Raw genomic sequence first — 19,815 nt, 5'->3', positions numbered from 1 at the left:
GTGTCGACAGTCTCTGATCTCTGCAGAGCAAGGAACCTCGCCTGGGCACATCTACCTCAATAAAGCTCTATATTTAGCCTATTTTTGTGGCTGATTGGCATTTTTTTTCCTCTGCAGAGCCTCAGAAAAAACCTTTCAAAAGTAAAACAATGACTAACTTTGACAAATATTACTTAAAGTGACATAGTTATAGATCTGATTATAATGCAATTGACAAAGGAATTTTATTTTTCTGTAATAAAATTTTAAAATAACATTCAGAATTACAAAGGAAATTATATCATATTAAGAAATCAATTAGCCCTGGCTGGTGTAGCTCAGTGGATTGAGCCGTGGTCCTGTGAACCAGAGTATCAAGGTTCAATTCCCAGTCAGGGCACATGCCTGGGTTGCAGGCCAGTTCCCAGCAGGGGACACACAAGAGGCAACCATACATTGATAGTTCTCTCCCTCTTTCTCCTTCTCTTCCCCCCCTAAAAATGAATAAATGAAACCTTTTTAAAAAATTATTTTTTAAAAAAGAAATCAATTAATTTGTTCCCCACTGTAAATTGTATCTGAGTTTCCTGAGGGGAATTTACGATTGGTTTTGAAAAAATCAAAGGATGCTTCCCAGCCCTTTATGAAATTACCATCCCACCTCACCATCTATCTATGTACCTCTCCTTTCTGTTCTTACTTCTTTTTTCTCATTTTCATTTCCCTTCTTGAGAATTCCTTCTCCAATGTCCTTTTCCATGTATATGTATATCCCTTTCCCACCTTTTTTAACTCCCTCAATTCTTTATGTTTTTTGTAATTTCCCTCTACACAATCCTTCTGCAACTTTCACAAATCCTCTGTAGTGTTCACAAACCTTCTGCCACTCACACAAACCCTCTGCCACTCACACAGACCCTCTGCCACTCACACAGACTCCCTGCCACTCACGTAGAATTTTCACAACTTTTCTTGTCCTTTTCGGTTGGTCCTTTTAAAAAAAACTCATTCAGAAATAATCATTTTTAGAAAAAGTATTGTTAGTTATTGTGCAGTTTCTTTCTAACTTAATTAAAATTCTTAATTCCTAGAAGCCTTAATTTTTAGTGAAATCTAAAAATAAGTAGTTAGCATTGTTTAGATTGGCAAATTTATGAATATATTTCTTAACTTTCAGAAGCAAGTTCTTTTCAATGGGCAAATACACTTACATTTTAAGAATCATAACACAGATAACATGAACTTTTATATAAGCCAAAACAAAAGCAAACATATTTTATATTAATAACTTTAATTAATAATTAAAGACATAGTTGAATTTGTGATCATTAACAGCCCACACAGAATTTGAAGTGACATTTACTTTTCTCATCGTTCCCAGAACTGTAGCATCTACTGGACTTCCAGGAGATGATTTAGGGTGTCTAAAAAAACTCATTTTCTCATTTTTCTTCTTTCTGAGTTTTACTGTTTGAGGGAGGAGTGAGATCTTTTCCCACTCTTTGAGCCATTGATTTTAATATTAGCTGAGTAGAATAGTTATGGTGTAACAACATGAAAGCTTGAACATAAAGGATCTTAGCCCATTTACCAGGCCTTTTGCAAAACAATTCTAATTAGTCTGAAATGCAACCTAATGGAATTTCTGATGGAATCAAGACCAAACCACCCATTTCAAAACAAAAACAAAACATCTAAAGCAAAGCAGAGTTCCAACAAATGAGTAATATCTGGGCTGGGGGACCCTAAATCACAAGGGTGACTGTGTGAGAGGCCAGTCACAGAAGGACAAGTACTGTGTGACTCCACTGACATGGAATGTGCAGAATGGACAGCTGCAGAGCCAGAGAGCAGGCATGTGGTTGCTTGGGGCTGGGGAAGAATGGATGGGGGATGAGTCCTAATGGGTGTTGGGTATCCTTTGGGATCAGGGTTCCTCTCACCTACTGTACCATCCCCCCTAGAGCAGGAGGAGGCAGATGGTTCTGTCCCCCACACTGAGGACTTGGTGGACAGAATACTCTGTGAACACTAGGTCAGTGACACAGGGGCTGGGCCCTGTCTATCTGTATGCACCAGGTGGCTAGGCAAGACCACTGTTAGAATCTGACCTCACTGATTTTGATACCTAGCAGGTATCACAAATTACTCTGACAAGTTCCAAGTAGCACAGAGCTCAAACGGTGAACACAGAGAATTCCCAATGTGTTCAAAACAACAAAGATCAAACCAAGTCCCCAAAATATGAGAAAGCAAAAAAAAGGACAACTGTAACCAAAGTTTTATTTCACACAAAGGAGAGAAAAATATGAACTCTCAAACAGAACAAAGAGATGAGTGATCTCAACAGAAACTGACCTCTTCCCACAGAGGAACTGGGATTAGTACAGAGGAACAAAAGTAACAGACAGGTGAAGAGTAGTATTGTTGTTATACAAATTTCTCAAGGCAATCATACCAATGTAAAAAACACAATGTAAAAGCAGCCCACAACACAGATGCAATTAAGAAAGGATTTGGTATGGAGAAATCCATGTAATCAGACCAGAAGGAGTGTTCTAAACAAATTCCTTATGAGGGCACTAGGATTTTTCTCATCACAAAGCCTTACCTCTCACCAACTGGCACCTACAAAATGATTCCTATGGTATCCCAGAGTGGTCCAAAGATACAGATGGTGGGACAGAGGGCTTCTGATTATGCACACCAATGGCTTGCCCTGTTTCAATCCCTTCAGCCCACTAATAACCCATTACCCTTCACCAGCTAAGAGTTTCAGACAGCTGATGCCTTTAGAGGGAGGGCAGGGAGAGTCCTTGAGATAAAGAATTCTTGATCGTTTCTGGGAGATTCCTACAATTTCTGCCATAGGGTCAGCCTGCCACAAGCACCTGGGACCCCAGCTGGGGCCCTCCAGGTCTTAGTAGGTTCCATGTTGTCCTGGCAGTGTCACCAAAATCTGTAACTGAACACAGGTTCAGCTGCCTGCCATAACAAAAGCCAAACTTGTGAGACAGGTGCTGGAGAGAAGACTGTTCAAGAGACTGAGAAGATGAGGGACTTTTGTCTCAAATCTCATCTGCATGTCTCAGTGGAGACAGAGGTTTTTATGAGGAGGGAGAGGGAAAGAAGAACAAAGACATTAAGTAAGGGGGTTAAAAAGTTTTCTACCTGCAGACCACCATAGTCCATCCCAATAAGGACCTCAAAACTGGTCAAGTGATGGTTTGGTGTTTCTCATCCTGAGTTTCATCATCCTGGTTTTCCAGTTGCAGTTCAGCAAATCTCCCAGAACTTGGATGCCTGAGGTCAGCATCTGTATCTTTTCAATTAGTTCCTGATTCTAATACAAACATGCTATATATCTGCAAGCTACACATTAGTAAGGATCAGCACTTATAGAAAAAGGGGGTGGGTTACAATTTCCCATCATTACAGTACTATTTAATTTATAGTATATAAAAATCATTAATACTTTTCATTTGCTTTGGTTTATGAAAAAGCAAACAAAATAGCCTATATATTCTAGACATACTTATTTCTAAACAGTTTTTGCAGAAATTTCTGAAATTTTCCCAGGAGTTTGACCTTCTGGCCTTTTTCCACTTTACCAACAGTGAATAAGCAAAAATCTTTCATTTAGTTGGTATCAATCTTGAAAACTTTCTAGGCTTCAAATGATCAATTAGTTCCAAAGTACTGAAGAAGCAACCATTATCTTGGTTTAGATCCTGAGCTAAGCTTTCACTGAAGGCTGTTAACAGACTGATAATTAGATTTCTTTCCAAACATAAGCTAAATTTTGTGAAGGATCCTAGAGTTTTACAATCACTCCACATTCAATTTACTGTGATATAAAATGCAACTTTTCTATTTTTGTTAAGTCCCTGAGTTACACCCATGATGTCTTTATCAAATGGTTGCTCAGTCAAGCCATAGCCTTAGTGCTCTTTTCAGAACAAGATATTTGCAGTATAAACAGGCTGAGAATTTTCAACTCTCCAAGCTGTTGTTATTTTTTGCCTACCAATTTCTTCTTCGATTTATTTCTTTCTTCTTATGCTTTCCTGTAAGTAGTACAAAACACCAAAATTGCACTTTCAGTACTTTGTTTAAAAATCTCTTCCACTAAATATCCAATTTCATCATTTGCAAATTCTACCTTCCACAAAACACTAGAAAAAATTTCAGCCAATTCTTTTTTCACTTTGTTACAAGGATCATTCTTCATCCCTTTTCTAATAACATGTTTCTCGTTTCCATCTGAAACTTCATGGAATAGCCTATAAAGGTCCATATTTCTACCAATGTTCTGTTTATTATTTAGGCATGATTTAAAAAGAATGAGGCTTTGGTCCAGGTTTTCTCTCTTTTTTTTTTTTTTGAGCCTTTGCCAGAATTGCTTTTAATGATCGTATTTCTACTTATTGGCCCTTTATGGAAATCAAGGTTTTTTTCTCTCATGGACCTCAAAACTTTTCCAGCCTCTACTGATTTTCCAGTTCCATAGAGGATTTAACATTTTTAGTTATTTATTACTAAATAACTAAATAACTATTAGCAGCAGCCCACTTTTGATTACTAAAATTAGTCTTAATCTGCTTCAGGTGCTATAACAAAAGACTATATACAGGGTAGCTTAAAAACAAAAATCTGTTTCTTATAGTTCTGTAGGCTGAAAAGTTCAAGGTAAAGGTGCTGGCAAGGTAGCTTTCATTCTAAGGAGTCTTCTTTTGGCTTTCAGATGGCCTATATTTTGCTGTGTGTTCACATGATCTTTTATTTTTGCAGAGAGATGGGCAGGAGGACACAGAGAGAGAGAGAGAGGGAGGGAGAGAGAGAGAGATTTCCCTCTCTTTTGCTGTCATATAAAGTCACTGATTTTATTGCAATAGAGCTCCTAATTGTGACCTCATTTAACCTAAAGTGCCTCCTAATAGGCCCTATCTCCAGACATTGTTATAATGGGGTTTGTTGCATTCACCAACCACGAGAACAAATGGCGGAGACTTTCAGGGTCCCAAAGATGTTACTTTATTGGCCAAGTTTAACCTGAGCAGGGGCGAACTCTCCAAAGTGTCCAGAGACACGGTGCCTGCAAGGGCTGCAAATGAGAGTCGCGCCAAACGCTTACAGGCTTAGGGTTTTAAGGAGGCGCGCAAGCAAGCTGGATACAGAAGCAGATGTGGTGGTTAGCGGTTGGCTCAGGGGCACAATAGGGTTACTTATTACTGGTGAGTTAACTCGTGCACTGGCTCGTGCTCCTTTACTTGATTGGTCAGTTGAGCTCGTGCTCAGAGGTAAAATTTTCCCCCCTAGTGACTGTCTAGATGGCTATCTGCCTGACTGACCGTTGCTCTGGCACGCCCTGTTCTTCGGGTGTGTCCGGAGCCTCTTTGCATTAGTTAGTAAAACACCTTTTGTTTCCTTACAGCTATGTTCTGGCTAGTTCCCCTTTGCCCTCAACAGGGTTAAGCTGCAACAAACAAAGTCAGGATGATACAGGGTGCAGCCAAGAGGGGGCCCAAAAAAGATTTGGAATGGTGTCCAGAAGTCAAAGTGTACAGGAATATTGGAGGAAATATTAAAATGTCCTCACCCCGCCCGCCAGGTGTCAGTTGGGGGAAGGGACAAATGGAGCAGGGCCATTGAGAGTTGTTTTGCATAGCAACAGTTTTGCAGCTAACCTCTGGAATGGTCATTTAACATATCTATAACTTTTAACTGGTTTCATAGATATGTTAAATAGCTGTGGCCAAGTTTTGGGCCAGGGAGAAGTGAGTGGCTGCTACCCAGGCTGGAATTGGGGGCTGCTTCTCAGAGAGAGGGCCTGCGAGAGAGGTATGCGGCTTTAGCAGAGTGAGGACCCCCTCTTGGCCAGGTGAGGGGGAGAGCCATGCTGTTTTGGAAAGATGTAGACCCCTGTAGCCATTAGGAGAGAGAGCCACACGGTTTCAGCAGAGTGCAGACCCCCTCTTGGCTAGGTAAAAGGGAAGACCATGCAGCTTTGCCAGAATGGAGATCCCTGCAGCTAGGTGAAGAAGAAAGACATGCTTTTGGTGGAGTGCAGACCCCTGCAGCTTTGGTAGAAGAGGCCCATGCGGCTTTGGGGCGCTCTCTTTGGCCAAGTGGCCTGGAAAGCAGGAGAGACTTTGACTGGAACTTGGTACAAAGAACTCTTGCCAATGGAAGGTGCCGCATGACTTTGGATTACTTGGAGATCCTGCCTGGACAGGCGACACAGCTCACAGTGCCAGCAACCTGAACAATGGACGTGTGCTCTTTTCCTGATTTACGGTACCCAGAGTTGGGACAGTGGAAGAAGGGAGCGCTGTGTGTGTGTGTGTGTGTGTGTGTGTGTGTAGGTGTATAACCTTAAAGACTTTAATATTTTAAGGAAGGCATTAGGCCTAAATAGCATTAAATAAACATTTTGTTTCCTTTTCACAAATCTCTGGCATTGCGAGATGTCTTTCCAATTGGCGGCGGACAGAAGAGCCTAATAGATATTAGTATACGGTCCTTGGGAGGGACCCCTGTTTTCTGAAGCAGTTTTTGGCATCCCTGGGTGGGCCAAGTATTGCCCCCCCCTCGGACCCTTGTTCGGTAATAAGGAGACACAAATATCCAGTCCACAATATATCCTCAATACTTTTATTTAAACATCATACCTGGCATGGCACATTTCTAATATATAATTGTATCTAGTACCTTTGATCTAATTATATTATATGTATTTTTCTTTTCTTTACTATGCTATAGCCTAGAATTTGTCTACTTTCTACTTACCCATTTTCTTTTTTTTTCCTTTTCCCCCAAAACTATACACACACACACACACACACATTCATATACATAATAAAAGAGCCACTTGCCATTTTTTTCTGCTTTTATAGCCAGAACCATACAAATATCTTTGAACCAGTGTTTATTGCTGTCAGTGGTGACTAACAGATGCATCCCTTAAAAATTTCAACAATTTTTCACTGTAAAATTTAAATATCCTCCTAAATATTTAAAGGATAGCAACAGGCCAGCAGAAGCAAGAGTTCTTCTAGTGGTTCCAAATTGCTGTAATATTTAGTAAAACAATTCTTAATTAATGCTTGTTTGTTTACCCCCTGCCCCAACACTACTGCCACCCACACATACACACACAGAGGTCAATCCTTGTCCTTATTCCTTTCTTTGGTGCCTTTTTTTGGGCACATACTAGTTTTGGATTCTTTAATTGTCCTTAGTATTTGTTTTAATACCATTTGAACAGAGACTTTCACTTTTTTCATTGTTCACAATTGTGCTCTTGGAGGATATTTAAATTTTCTTTATTGACTTCATATTATTTATTTATAAACAACAATCATACTTTAAATATCAATTATTTTATATCACATTTGTTTCTTCAGTTTATTATCTTTATTTCCTTAAGCAGAGGTTGACTATTTTGCCTTCAGATATACAGTCATAGACCATATGATGGTGGGGACATTTTCTGGGAAATGTGTCCTTAGGCAGTTTCGTCACTGTGAACATCATAGAGTGCACTTACATAAACCTGGATGGTACAGCCTACTACCCACCTTGGCTCTCTGGTATAGGATAATGCTCCTAGACAGTACAGCAAACCTGTACAGCATGTTACTCTACTGCATATTCCTGGTGATTATAAAACAATGGTAGGGGTTTGTGTATCTCAACATATATAAAAATATGAAATATGAAATAAATATATGGTTTACAATATTTAAAATGTTACACTTGTTTAGAGCACTTACCGTGAATGGAATTTGCAGGACTATAAGTGGCTCTGAATGTCTGCAAGTGAGTGGTGAGTCAGTGTGAAGGCCTAGGACATTACAGTGAACCACTGTAGTCTTTTTGTAAGCTTTGATAACTTTATACCTCATATCATTCAATAAATACAGTATGCATCTTAAATAGTAAACACTCTTGTTCCCTGTGAGTTTTCAGTTGTGAGGGGTGGGAGGAGTATGTTTTATTTTAGCCAGATACTGGGTGCATTATTTTAAAATTCCTTTTTTAAAGTATACTTTATTGATTATGCTATTACAGTTGTCCCATTTTTTCCCCTTCATTCTCCTCCACCCTTATCACTAGCATTTCCTACCCCTTAATTCATGTCCATGAGTCCTACATATAAGTATTTAGCTTTTTCATTTCCTATACTATTTTTAACTGCCCCTCTCTATTTTATACCTACCATTATTCTTCTTATTCCCTGTACCTTTCCCTCATTATACCACCTCCCTTTCCCCACTGATAACCCTTCATGTGATCTCCATTTCTGTGAATCTGTTCAGTTGTTTGCATAGTTTTTTGTATTTTTTTAGGTTCAGTTGTTGATAGTTGTGAGTTTGTTGTCATTTTACTGTTCGTAGTTTTGATCATCTTCTTTTTCTTAGATAAGTCCCTTTAACATTTCATATAATATGGGCTTGGCAATGATGAACTCCTTTAACTTGACCTTATCTGGGAAGCACTTTATATACCCTTATATATCTAAGTGATATATAAGGGTATAAATGATATATATACCCTAAATGATATATATATATATACCTTTATATATCTAAATGATAGCTTTGCTGCATAGAGTAATCTTGAATGTAGGTCCTTGCCTTTTATGACTTTGAATACTTCTTTTCAGTTTCTTCTTGCCCGGAAGTTTTCTTTTGAGAAATCAGCTGCTAGCTCAGTAACCAGATGGGAGGGAGAAGGGGAATGGTCATCAAAGAACATGTATGAAGGACCCATGGACAAAGCCAAAGGGGGGTAGGATCAAAGGTGGAAAGTGGGGATGGGTCGGGCAGGGGGAAATTGTGGGGGGAAAATAGAGACAACTGTACTTGAACAACAATGAAACAAGAACTACCTTCCTCGTAAAATATAATAAAAAAATAAAATAAGTACTAAGGTACACTGCAATATAATAATAAAAAGTATAGTATAGCTCAGTAGGTTGAGCGCAGGCCTCTGAACCAATGGATGATTGGCTTGGTTCCCAATCAGGGCATATGCCTGGGTTGCAGGCCAGGTCCCTAGTACAGGGTGTGCGTGCAGCAACCACACATTGATGTTTCTCTTCTTCTCTTTCTCTTTCCCTTCCCCTCTCTCAAACAATAAATGCATAAAATCTTTTAAAAAAGTATAGTATATCCAATACATAAACCAGTAACATAGTTGTTTATTATTATCAAGTTTTATATATTATAGAAATTGTATAAACTGTACTTTTATACAACTTGCAGTGCAGTAGGTTTACTTATACCAGCATCACCACAAACATATGAGTAACATGTTGCACTAGATTTTAGGATGACTACAACATCACTATGTGATAGGAATTTTCCATCTCCATTATAATCTTATGAGATCCCTTTCATATATGCAGTCTGTTGTTGATAAAACATTGTTATGTTTCTTGTCATCCACACATTTCTGAACTGTTCATTGTTATAACCATCATTTTAAGATACACAAAGAAACTTCAGTGAGAAATTATGTAAATTACCTGATTTACACAAATATTAAATGTCAGAGTAAGGAATAAAGTTTTACTGCTTCTATTCACAGATGAAGAAAATAAAAAACCAAAAAATAGAAATACATTACTTCAGGGTGCAAAACTTTTTTTTGAAACTATATTTCAGAATAAATACACTGAATATATTCTGAGTCATAAGGCAATTGAAAAAAAGTTTTAAAAGATAATAAAAAAGCCTCTCATTACAATAAAACTAGATAAAATCTGTCACAAAAGAGAAAAATATCTGCATAAATAACAATTCGTGTGTATGAATATATCTATGCATGTATTTCTTAGCTATCGCTAGAGGTCCTCGAAGCAAAAATAATCAAGTAACAATAAAAACATTTGTACTCAGACCTTAATTTTTAAATGCCATTCTTTAGTAACAGGAAACCCAACTCTTTGAAGAAATGCTTTAGTCATACCTAAAAGAAAAAAATTATGAGAATCTAAGCCAGAATCTTAAATGAAATAATAAAAAAATTAAAATATGAGAAAAAGACACTGGCACCAATTTCAGAATAAATCCAAAGAGCCAAACTTGGGAAATTTGAGCAACAATTTAAATAATTATACAAAAAGCATATATTCTATACAATGAAATAAGTATTTATGAGTTTATTATATAAATAATTAAATGAAACATAAAAATAGAAGGGTCAGCTATTCCCTCCATATAATTTCAATTTTAAAATGTTGATTAAATACAGGATATAAAGTATACTACAGCAATAACTGCTGAAGGTGATAGCCACCAAAATAAAAGAAGCAAAAATAAAAATATGATACCAAAGAATATATATAGCCACAAGGAATCTTCCTAAAATATACAACAAAGGGGAAAATACTATGAAATCATGAACAACTGAATACATCTTTAATAAAAGGTAATATATTTACATCAAATAAAATTGGTATCAGGGCTCAGAACTTTGCAGAGACTAAGGTTTCACTGAAAAGTACACATGCTTCTTAATGCCAAGAAAGGAAATAAGGTATAAGAAAATTATCCATTAACTATCTTCCTGTTACCATCAGTGTTTACCTAGTTATTTAGAAAAGAAAAGAGTAAAGGGAACTAAACCTTAAGTCTGATAAAATGGGGGTCAGGTACTTGTCTGCTTCACCAGGAAGCTGCAGCTCTTCACTCCCCAGGGAATTAGAGCATTGCTTCTTTAAGGTGATTAATACTCCTCCATTCCCCTCTCCAGTAAAGGATTGTTGGAGGGGCACAGTGGGAGGTATTGGACCATAGAGGCCTGTCAGTCTAAGTAGGGTGTGGACCAATCAAAGCTCACAGAAGTTTGGGAAGTTGATTGGTTATGTTCAGAAAACAGTTGGTTTGTCCCAAGCCCAAGCTCGTGGTTATAACCCCAGAGGAACAAAGGAGCTCATTCTCTTGCTTGTGAGCTACACGTACACAGTGCACTTGCCTGTCCTCTTCTTGGCCAGGTGGCCTTAGCAGCTAGCTATGTGGTACATGGCTGTGTAACCCCACAAGCAGGCTCTAGGAGGGAGCCTGAATACTGAACAGCAACTGACTGTAGCTGGAAACAAACACTAAGCTGGCTGGATGCTGGACTGCAATGTACTTTGATATGGAGCATAAACTCTCGGTAGTGGTCTTCATCAGTCCCTACAGAAGATAAGATTGGGTTTTTTCCTTGGCAAGATGGATGGAGATGAGATATTGGAAAGTCAGGAGAGGAACCTCATTAATTGTACATTACCAATAAACCATACCATGGAGTCACATCCTCCTTCTGGGTCTCAGGAAATTCTTTTCCTGAGGAATTCCTGAGAATTTCCTTCTCAGGAAATTCTTTGGATACAAGAACCCCTCTTCTACTGATAACATTACCAGTTTTATGAAAATAAAATACTTTACATCATTATAAATAATAAGTTTTATAGCTTTTAAAATACTTGTAACCCATTATCAGAGTTTTCTCATAATAGTCACTTTTCTTTTGAAAAATTAAGGCTAATGTAACAAGCAATTCAACAGAAATAGTAACAGCTTTCACTTTAGTGAAGGCTGACTTCAAGTTCCCAAGGTAATTTAAAATTATAAACCTAAATATTTCTCAATTATTTTTCAAAATTTTAGAACAAAGTTTTTAATATTGCATTAAATACATTAATAAGGATAAAAAGGTTCAGCACAAAATTAGAAAATGCACATTTTAAAACCAATAATGAGCAAAAGCTCAATTACATTGCTCCCAAGAAAACCCAATTGTCAGATGGCCAAGACCAGTTTCAGTGCTAGTCTTGTGCAGCAGCAGCAATGCTACCAGTACAAACAGGTTCACACTGAACAGTGGAATTCTAAATGTTTTCTTATAATTTTACTGATATGTCTCTGAAATATTTTTTAAATAACATCCAGTTTTTTTTCCTGTTGTAGTTATTGTTTTCTATAGTTTTAGAAATTTATTTAAAAAGGAAGGAAGCAGAGTTTATCAGTCTGGTTTTAAAACAGCTCTTGCAATATTATCAGTTTATTTTTCCATAATCATACTCACTCTTCTAAACTAACTTTGAGTATTACACTTCTGAAGGGTCATCAAGGAACATGTATAAAGACAATGGGGAGGGGGGGTTGAATGTGGGAGGTGGTGGTGGGTAGGGTGGGAGAGAGTACTGGTGGGAAATGGGGACAACTGTAACTGAACAATAAAAAATGTAAAATTATATTTGTTTTTTAAATGGACTTTAACAAATGGAACATGTCAAGACAAATTTCTTGTATTTAAAAAATGAAACCATATATACTGGTTCAAAATGCATTTTAATATATAAAATACCTCAATAATTTTTAATAAGTTAATGTTTTTATATTATATTTATAAAGTACTCGTTTTATAAATTTCATAAATGCAACTACATGTTTACATATACCTATCTAAATATAAATGTATGGTATCACTTCATAATAGAGTTCTCAACTAATTATCCTTTAATACTTAGATCTAGATAAACCATTTAATATTTTCAAGTGTATTTCTCACCTAAAGAAGTGGATGAATTAAGCTACCCATTTTTTGTGGTGTATAATGTGCAATCTTTTGCCCAAATTTTTGAGGGAAAAATAAGGATGAACATTATACATGGGCATGATGAATACATGCCTTCGGTATAATAATCCTGTGTATAATACACACAAAAATGTGCTGCACATCATACACAACAAAATACAGTAAGTGTTTAAGGTCTGTTAAGGAGTCAACTATTTGAGTCATAAGACTTCTCCATTTAGTTGTCAGTCAGTCAATTAAAGGCAAGTTTACTTAAGTCTGCTACCTGCATAATTTCAAATGATCTTATTTGCCTAATACTTCACTTTTCAAATGAATGGGAGGTATTACAGCTGCATAATACTAACATTTCAGGCCCCCTAACTGCTTTGGTATTGTCTAGACACTATCCTTGTGATCTCATTTAACCTTAGTTGCTGCTTTGAAGGCCCTACCTCCAAATACAGTCATATGGGGTTAAGGCTTTGACATATGAATTTTGGTGGAAGACATTTCAGTCAACAACATTTAAGTGTTTCTCTAAAATATCATGGAGTTTAAAGACTTACAGGAGATTCCTGAATGATGTGATAAAACATGAATATTGTCAATCTAGAGTAACTCCAGATAATTAGGTTTTGTTATGCTTTGTATGAGAAAAAGATCAGTCAGTTTTACAGCATTGAACTGTCTTTCAGGCTTCTGTTAACTTCACAGTATCTTTTCAATCTCAGAAGTTATATAAAGCAGTCATTCCCTGCTATGAAGAGATTAAGGAGTCCTTATGCATGGCCACTTGCCGAATTTATGTCCAGTAATGCATATTTTAGATAAAACATGCAAGAGATTCATAATTACCGTTTCAATGATATTTGCTTGCCAATTTTGTAATAAATGATGGATTATTAAATTATTATGTGACATATTTTGTATCATTTATAAACAACCATAAAATATATAACAATTTTTCTGTCTTTCAGATACACAAGTGGAGGAGCTAGTGCTTCCAGGTGATTTAAATACTTCCTAGTATTATAGGCTAAAGCAAATTCATTTCAGTTGTTAAAATAATCATTTGGGTAGTGTAACAAATCAATATGACAGAGGTTTTCTTAATTAGTCATTTCTTAAACGTTTATCTAGGTTAAAGTATAATCATTTTCTCTGAAAATATGATCACCAACAGTTACATAATGTAAAGAACTTCTGAGTAATCTTTTTCATATTGTGAAGGCAACTTTGCCACAAAGTCCCCCCGTCCACCACGGATGAAAGTGACTCTACCAAGACATGATCTGCTTGGGGAGGAAAGGTGGCCAATTTCTCAAAGTGGAGGGTCCAAGAGCCACTTTCTCAAAGGGCTTTTATTGGGTTCGTTTGCACAAGAATATAGGTAAGGATCAAACAATAGATAGCATTCAAAGAACTATGAGGGCTTATTCTCAGTCAGGGTCAGATAGGTAATGAGCCATAAAACTTTGAGGAACAAACTTCTTGTTTGGACCCTTATCATTTAAATGAGAGCATTCTAAACAAAGCAGGTTTCACAGGATTTTTACGTATTTTTTTCTTATGCCTGATTTACCCTGGATACCACTCTAGCAAGGCAAGGAGCTATACCGCCTCCCATCACAGGTTTTCAGGCTTAAGTGGATTAGACCCAGGAAGCATTGCTCCCAGAGGACATGGGGACTTGGGCTGTCACAATAGCTGGGGGATGAGGGTCTCTTATTCTCTCTTTGTCACAGTCTCCAGAGTCCTTCCATGATGGCCTCCCAAGTGATCATGTCTGGCTTAGGTTGCCCCTCTCTGTGTGAGGAGTCTTAACCGTCATGGACATTGACCGTGCTTTGGGGGCAGGGGAAGAAGCAGGAGCAGAGCTTGCTGCCAGAGACAAGCTTTGTCTCCTGTGTCTCACATTCCGGAGGTCGCTCACTATCCTTAGCCATGGGGGGTTAGTTACAATTCCTGAAACCAGGTAGAGCAGTCCCCAACACCATATACTTCCATCAGCAGGACTAAAGTTCATTTGTGCTTGTCACCAAAACCTTTTATCCTAATTGTACCTCTTGTTGTAATCACATAATTTGATTAACTATTAAAGAACTGTAAATTCTGAGCTTGAGACAGTTGTTTCTATAGATACTTGCTTTAATATTTTGGAAATGCATTGAAAAACTCTATCACTAAAATGTTATCTCAAATTAATATTGATACAACTTGATAAATTTGAACAAAACATAACATTTAGGCTTCTCTACTTTTATTGCTTCATACTAGTTTTCTATTCATCTCTATGGAAGCTGAAAATAAAAAATGTGAATGGATCTATAAGTATTTGAATTAGTAACTAAAATTCACTCCACAAAAGTCAGTCCAACCAAATATATAAAGAAGAAATAATACTAGTTCTTTATAAAGTCTTTCAGAAAAATACTCAAAGAGGGAACATATCTCCACACTCCATCTGTGAGGCCAGTATTACATTAATATTAATAACTATATTAAAATATGATGAATGCCAATCAATGCTTGTCACTAATGCTTGTCACATGTAAAGAAAGGGATTGTTAATGTGCTGAACAGTAGATAGCATGAATAATTACAGCTAATGGAGATAGATTACAAATCATCTAGGTTAGAATGCAGAATATGGTGTTTTATAATACTATGTTTTCAACAAATAATTTCCAAGGTTAAGATTGCTATAATTAGCCAACTCTGTTCCCTATCCATGTATCTCAATTAAATAACTATCTCTATAATAATGTCAAATTATTCTTAAAGCAAGACATTTAAACTTTTAAACTCTTTAATTACTAAATACTAATGATGTCTACATTTTAAGAAGCCTCCAATGATCTTTACAAAATATGTCTCAGCATTATAAAATAAGAGGTTACAGACCATATGAGTGCTAATTTGCTTATTCGCACTTTCATGAACCTAAATTGAGTTCACAGAGTTATATTGTAGATAATTAGTAATAATTACTAAACTAATTTTGCTAGTATTTGGTAAATGTTTTTATTGAATGTTTGTCTAATTTAGAGAGAGTAGAACTAAACCTCAGATTATGGGGCAATTATTAAATATATTGTTAATGAGGATGCACAATCAGCACATTAAGTATTGTCTGTTTCTTTTTATGAATCACATATATGTTATATAATTTATTTATTCTTTTTTATTGTTAATTAAATTTATTGGGGTGATAATTGGTTAATAAGATCATGTAGGTTTCAAGTGTAAAATTCTATGATACATCATCTGTCTTTTGTATTGTGCACCCACCACCCAAAGTCAAGACTTCTTCCACCATCATATATTTGAACCCCTTTACTGTTTACTACTCCCAAAACCCCTAAAAAACAATAAATACAAAAAAAACCACAAAAATTCACAAACAGCACTATGGTGGTTACCAGAATTCTGTATTCTGTTACTGTTTTACAGTAACATTTGCTTTCTCATTCTGATGTCTTCCAAAATAAATTAAGCATATTTTGCAGACACCTCATTCTTATAAGCTATGTTATAATAGTTGCTGAACTATTTGCATTTTGCTGTCCTAACCATCATGTTTAGGTCTAAGTTCCATAAAATTTAAACATAGATAATTTTTGATATTAATAATAGGCAAAAATGTTAGATAGTTTTATAGAAGAGACATGGTTTAAATATATTAGTTTTTTTATACAAAGTGCATCAGTGAATTCACTTCAAATTTTAATAGATGACAGTTGCTTGCAATATACACTGGTCAAAGTAGGTCTTACAGAGTAGTTACAAAAATAATGGGCAGATACATTACAGTTCATCAAATACTTAGCCAGTACTTAAATAAAGATGGCAATGTTTCCTGGCTCTAGGTAGTATATTTTACAGTAGTCATATGTATTACAGGCAGAGATTTTTATTTTATGCTTCATTAGCTTATTTTCAAGTGAATCATAATAAATATTGCCTATAGTCAGTTATGAAATGAAAAGAACTATTTTGTTTAAAAAATTAATGTAGTTTAAAAATAAATTTGCTTCTATGCATTGAGTTGTAAGGAAAATGTTCAAATCTATTTTTATAATGCAAATGTTCTATTTCATCTTAATACTAAGATTCAGATATTTGAATTACTATACACACAGATTATATTCATGAAATAAATCTTTTGAATTACATTGAGAACACACTATACAAAGTAAATATACACACATGCCTGTGTTTCATCAGAACAAAATAACTTTCACATATAAAAGATACCTGAAGTGAAAAAGGTCTGCTGACAATGCTTTCAAAGTTAAATAGCTTACTATAAATAAATGGTTTTTAACGAGTCAGTTTTTAGTGAGCCTCAGAGTCTTGTGAACTGGTAGCAATCTACAGATTGGGATATGGGTGCATGGGTCCATTTTTAATTCTCTTGGTGCTATTGGTTGTATATGTAATTCTGATAAAAATGATGGCTGCATCAATGACAGGCCTCTAGCTTGTTACACACAACCAGGAGCAGCATCTTTGTGACCTCTGAGGATTGGATTCTGTCACTGGGTGCTGAGAGGCAAACACAAGACCTGCAGAAACAGCCATCCGTTTCTCATGTTGTAAACAAGATTTCTGCCTGGAGATGAGAGTTTAGAAAGAAAAATATCCTATAAATGAAAACAGTCCTGAATATTACCTGAAAATAGATCAATCAACACAAAATTAGATGTGTGTAATAGTAAACCAATCTCTTGTTTAGGTAATTAGTAACATTGTTACACAAAAGAACTCAGCCGCTTTCGGGTGTATGGAGTAGAACTTTATTTTATGCGTGCTGACTTAGAGGAGTTAGTCTCTAAATTCTGGGCCCCAATAAGTAGGGAACAATAGTTTATATAGGGTGAGGGGCGGTATGTCACTTGGACTGTTACTTCTGGCGAGAAAGTAAGAAAGCGGAACTGTTGATAGGAGTTAATACAAATTTTTTTTTATTTTTGAGTCATTTAGTTTTTTTGTTGTTTTTTTTTAAATTTTGTTGACCTAGCTGTGAGTCTTTTTGGGGGGTAGGCTGTTAGTCATTACATTTATTTATTGATTCACTGGTTAGTTTTTTGGGGGGCAGGTCACTACATTTTTCTCTTTTGATGTTTGATAGTGTTCACTGTTCTAGTATTACTCCATAGTCATCTTTGTGTGTCAGGGGGCTGTCGTAATTTTTGATAATGGTATCACTGGAGGGACAAAATTTGGGCGGTTGTCTTGCGGGTAACTGTTGTTTCTAAGTTCTGAACTATGGTCTGTAGGATATAGGGGCCAAAACTCCGGCCTAGGAAAATGATGATTAGGGGTCCCAGGAAGGGGAGAAATTATTGGAGCCAGGCTTGAGGGTTTATTTTTCAGATCTGCCACTCATTTCTACCTGTTAGTTTAGTATAGTGGTCTATGTTTTTTTAGATTTAAAAAATTTGTAATAAATTTTGACTGATTTATACAATAATAGTATTTTTATTTAGGAATGTAAAAATGTTTCTTCTTTCTATAGTGAGCAGATCTAGCACTCATTTGTTCTGAAGAGTGTCATCTGTCAGGGAGTTGATTTGTTGTATGGTAGTGAATTGTTGAATCCACCAACCACGAGAACAAATGTCGGAGACTTTCAGGGTTCCAAAGATGTTACTTTATTGGCCAAGTTTAACCTGCACAGGGGTGAACTCTCAAAGTGTCCAGCGACACAGTGCCCACAAGGGCTGCAAATGAGAGTCACACCCAGCGCTTACAGCTAAGTCCTTATATAGAGGCAAGCAAGCAAGCCTTGCACAAAAGCAGATGTGGCGGTTAGCTATTGGCTTACAGAGCCTGTGGGCGGGAACAGGGTGGGGTCTGTCTCAACTGAGAGGAAAATTTTGAAACTAAACAGATGGCAATCAACTTACAGGATGTTTGCTAGGGACGCAGGCTCCTTGGGGCTGAGACTATTTTTCTTGTTCCCAACATTCCCCCATTTTCTTTGGGGGTATGTCAAACCCTTGACTCTTCTTCATTTGGAATGATCAGGGGTCCTAGGACGGGGGCTAGGAAGGAGAGAAGAGTGTCCTGCAACTAGGAGGACTCTCCTGTCCTGGCCCTGGGCCATAGTCTGTTCTTAAGTCTATTTATGTATTGTCAAGTTTTCTTCAACTAAGCTACTTTCATTAACAAAATAGCAACACTCTTCTTTTAACAGGGCTGTCTTCTCAAACATCCCATTTATTCTTTTGTAAACAATAGGGCAAAAGCAGAAGGTAGATGCACCTACTAAGCTTCAGACAGTTTTAAACTTACTCAACTGCCATTATCCAGTTTTCTGAAACTGTGCAAGGGTTTCATCTAACTACTTGGAATGATGCTGAGGATTGGCAAGAAGTCACTTGATGGCTGTATTATATACCTGTTTTTCATTCTCAATATTTAGATCACTGGAGGACCAAAGCTTATGGAGATGCTGGGGTGACACACTCGCAAAGTCTTCACACTCCACTACTTCAGTAAAATGTTCACAGGCATACTGATCCGCCATGTCCATTAAGTCTATTTGATTGTGACTTTCTGCAAAGGTCCTTACTGCCAAGCAGTTGGAAGGATGAAAATGTAACTTCATGTATTCACAACAAGCTCTAGCCACCAGTTCAACCTGTAGAATACAGGCTGCATATAAGAGCGGCTGGACATTGTCCACAGGCAAAGTGAGCCGTGAAGAATAGACAAACTTTACCAGGTCTTCTATTGCATCACCATTAAAATCTCTAATCTCAATCACTGTTTGTTTGGCTTCAGCCATTTCCCAGAGAAACATGGCTCTGAAGCAGGGAATAACACAAGCCAATACCAGTTTGTGACAAGAGATTAACTTTGAGCCAACCTTTAGTGTGACATCACAGAGCTCTCCATTTTCATAAAATCGAAGAAGAGACCCATGAAAATCTTTCCACGCTTCATGTGCTTCAAAGATAAAGGACTCTTCTCTGTCACTATCACTAATGGAAGATCTATTCTTTATTTGCTGGTGCTGTTGCCTTTTCCCCTTTGTGAAGTGACTCCTACTTTGTTTTACGTTCATGGGTTCTGAAGCTATTTGCAACACTCTTCTTCTAGGAATATACAGCGCCCCCCCCCCCCGTTCCTGCATTCAGAGCATTAATGAGGTTTTTTTTTTCTTCATTTTTCTCTTCCATTTCTCGTCTATTTTTCTCCTCCTGTGATTAACTATTAGGAGGGGTTCTGAAATTCTTTTCTCCTTCTGGAATC

This window comes from Sturnira hondurensis, unplaced genomic scaffold, assembly GCF_014824575.4.
Source record: "Sturnira hondurensis isolate 20B ecotype Veracruz unplaced genomic scaffold, ASM1482457v3 Scaffold0014112, whole genome shotgun sequence".
Lineage (NCBI taxonomy): Eukaryota > Metazoa > Chordata > Mammalia > Chiroptera > Phyllostomidae > Sturnira > Sturnira hondurensis.
This window is presented reverse-complemented; position numbering follows the sequence as displayed.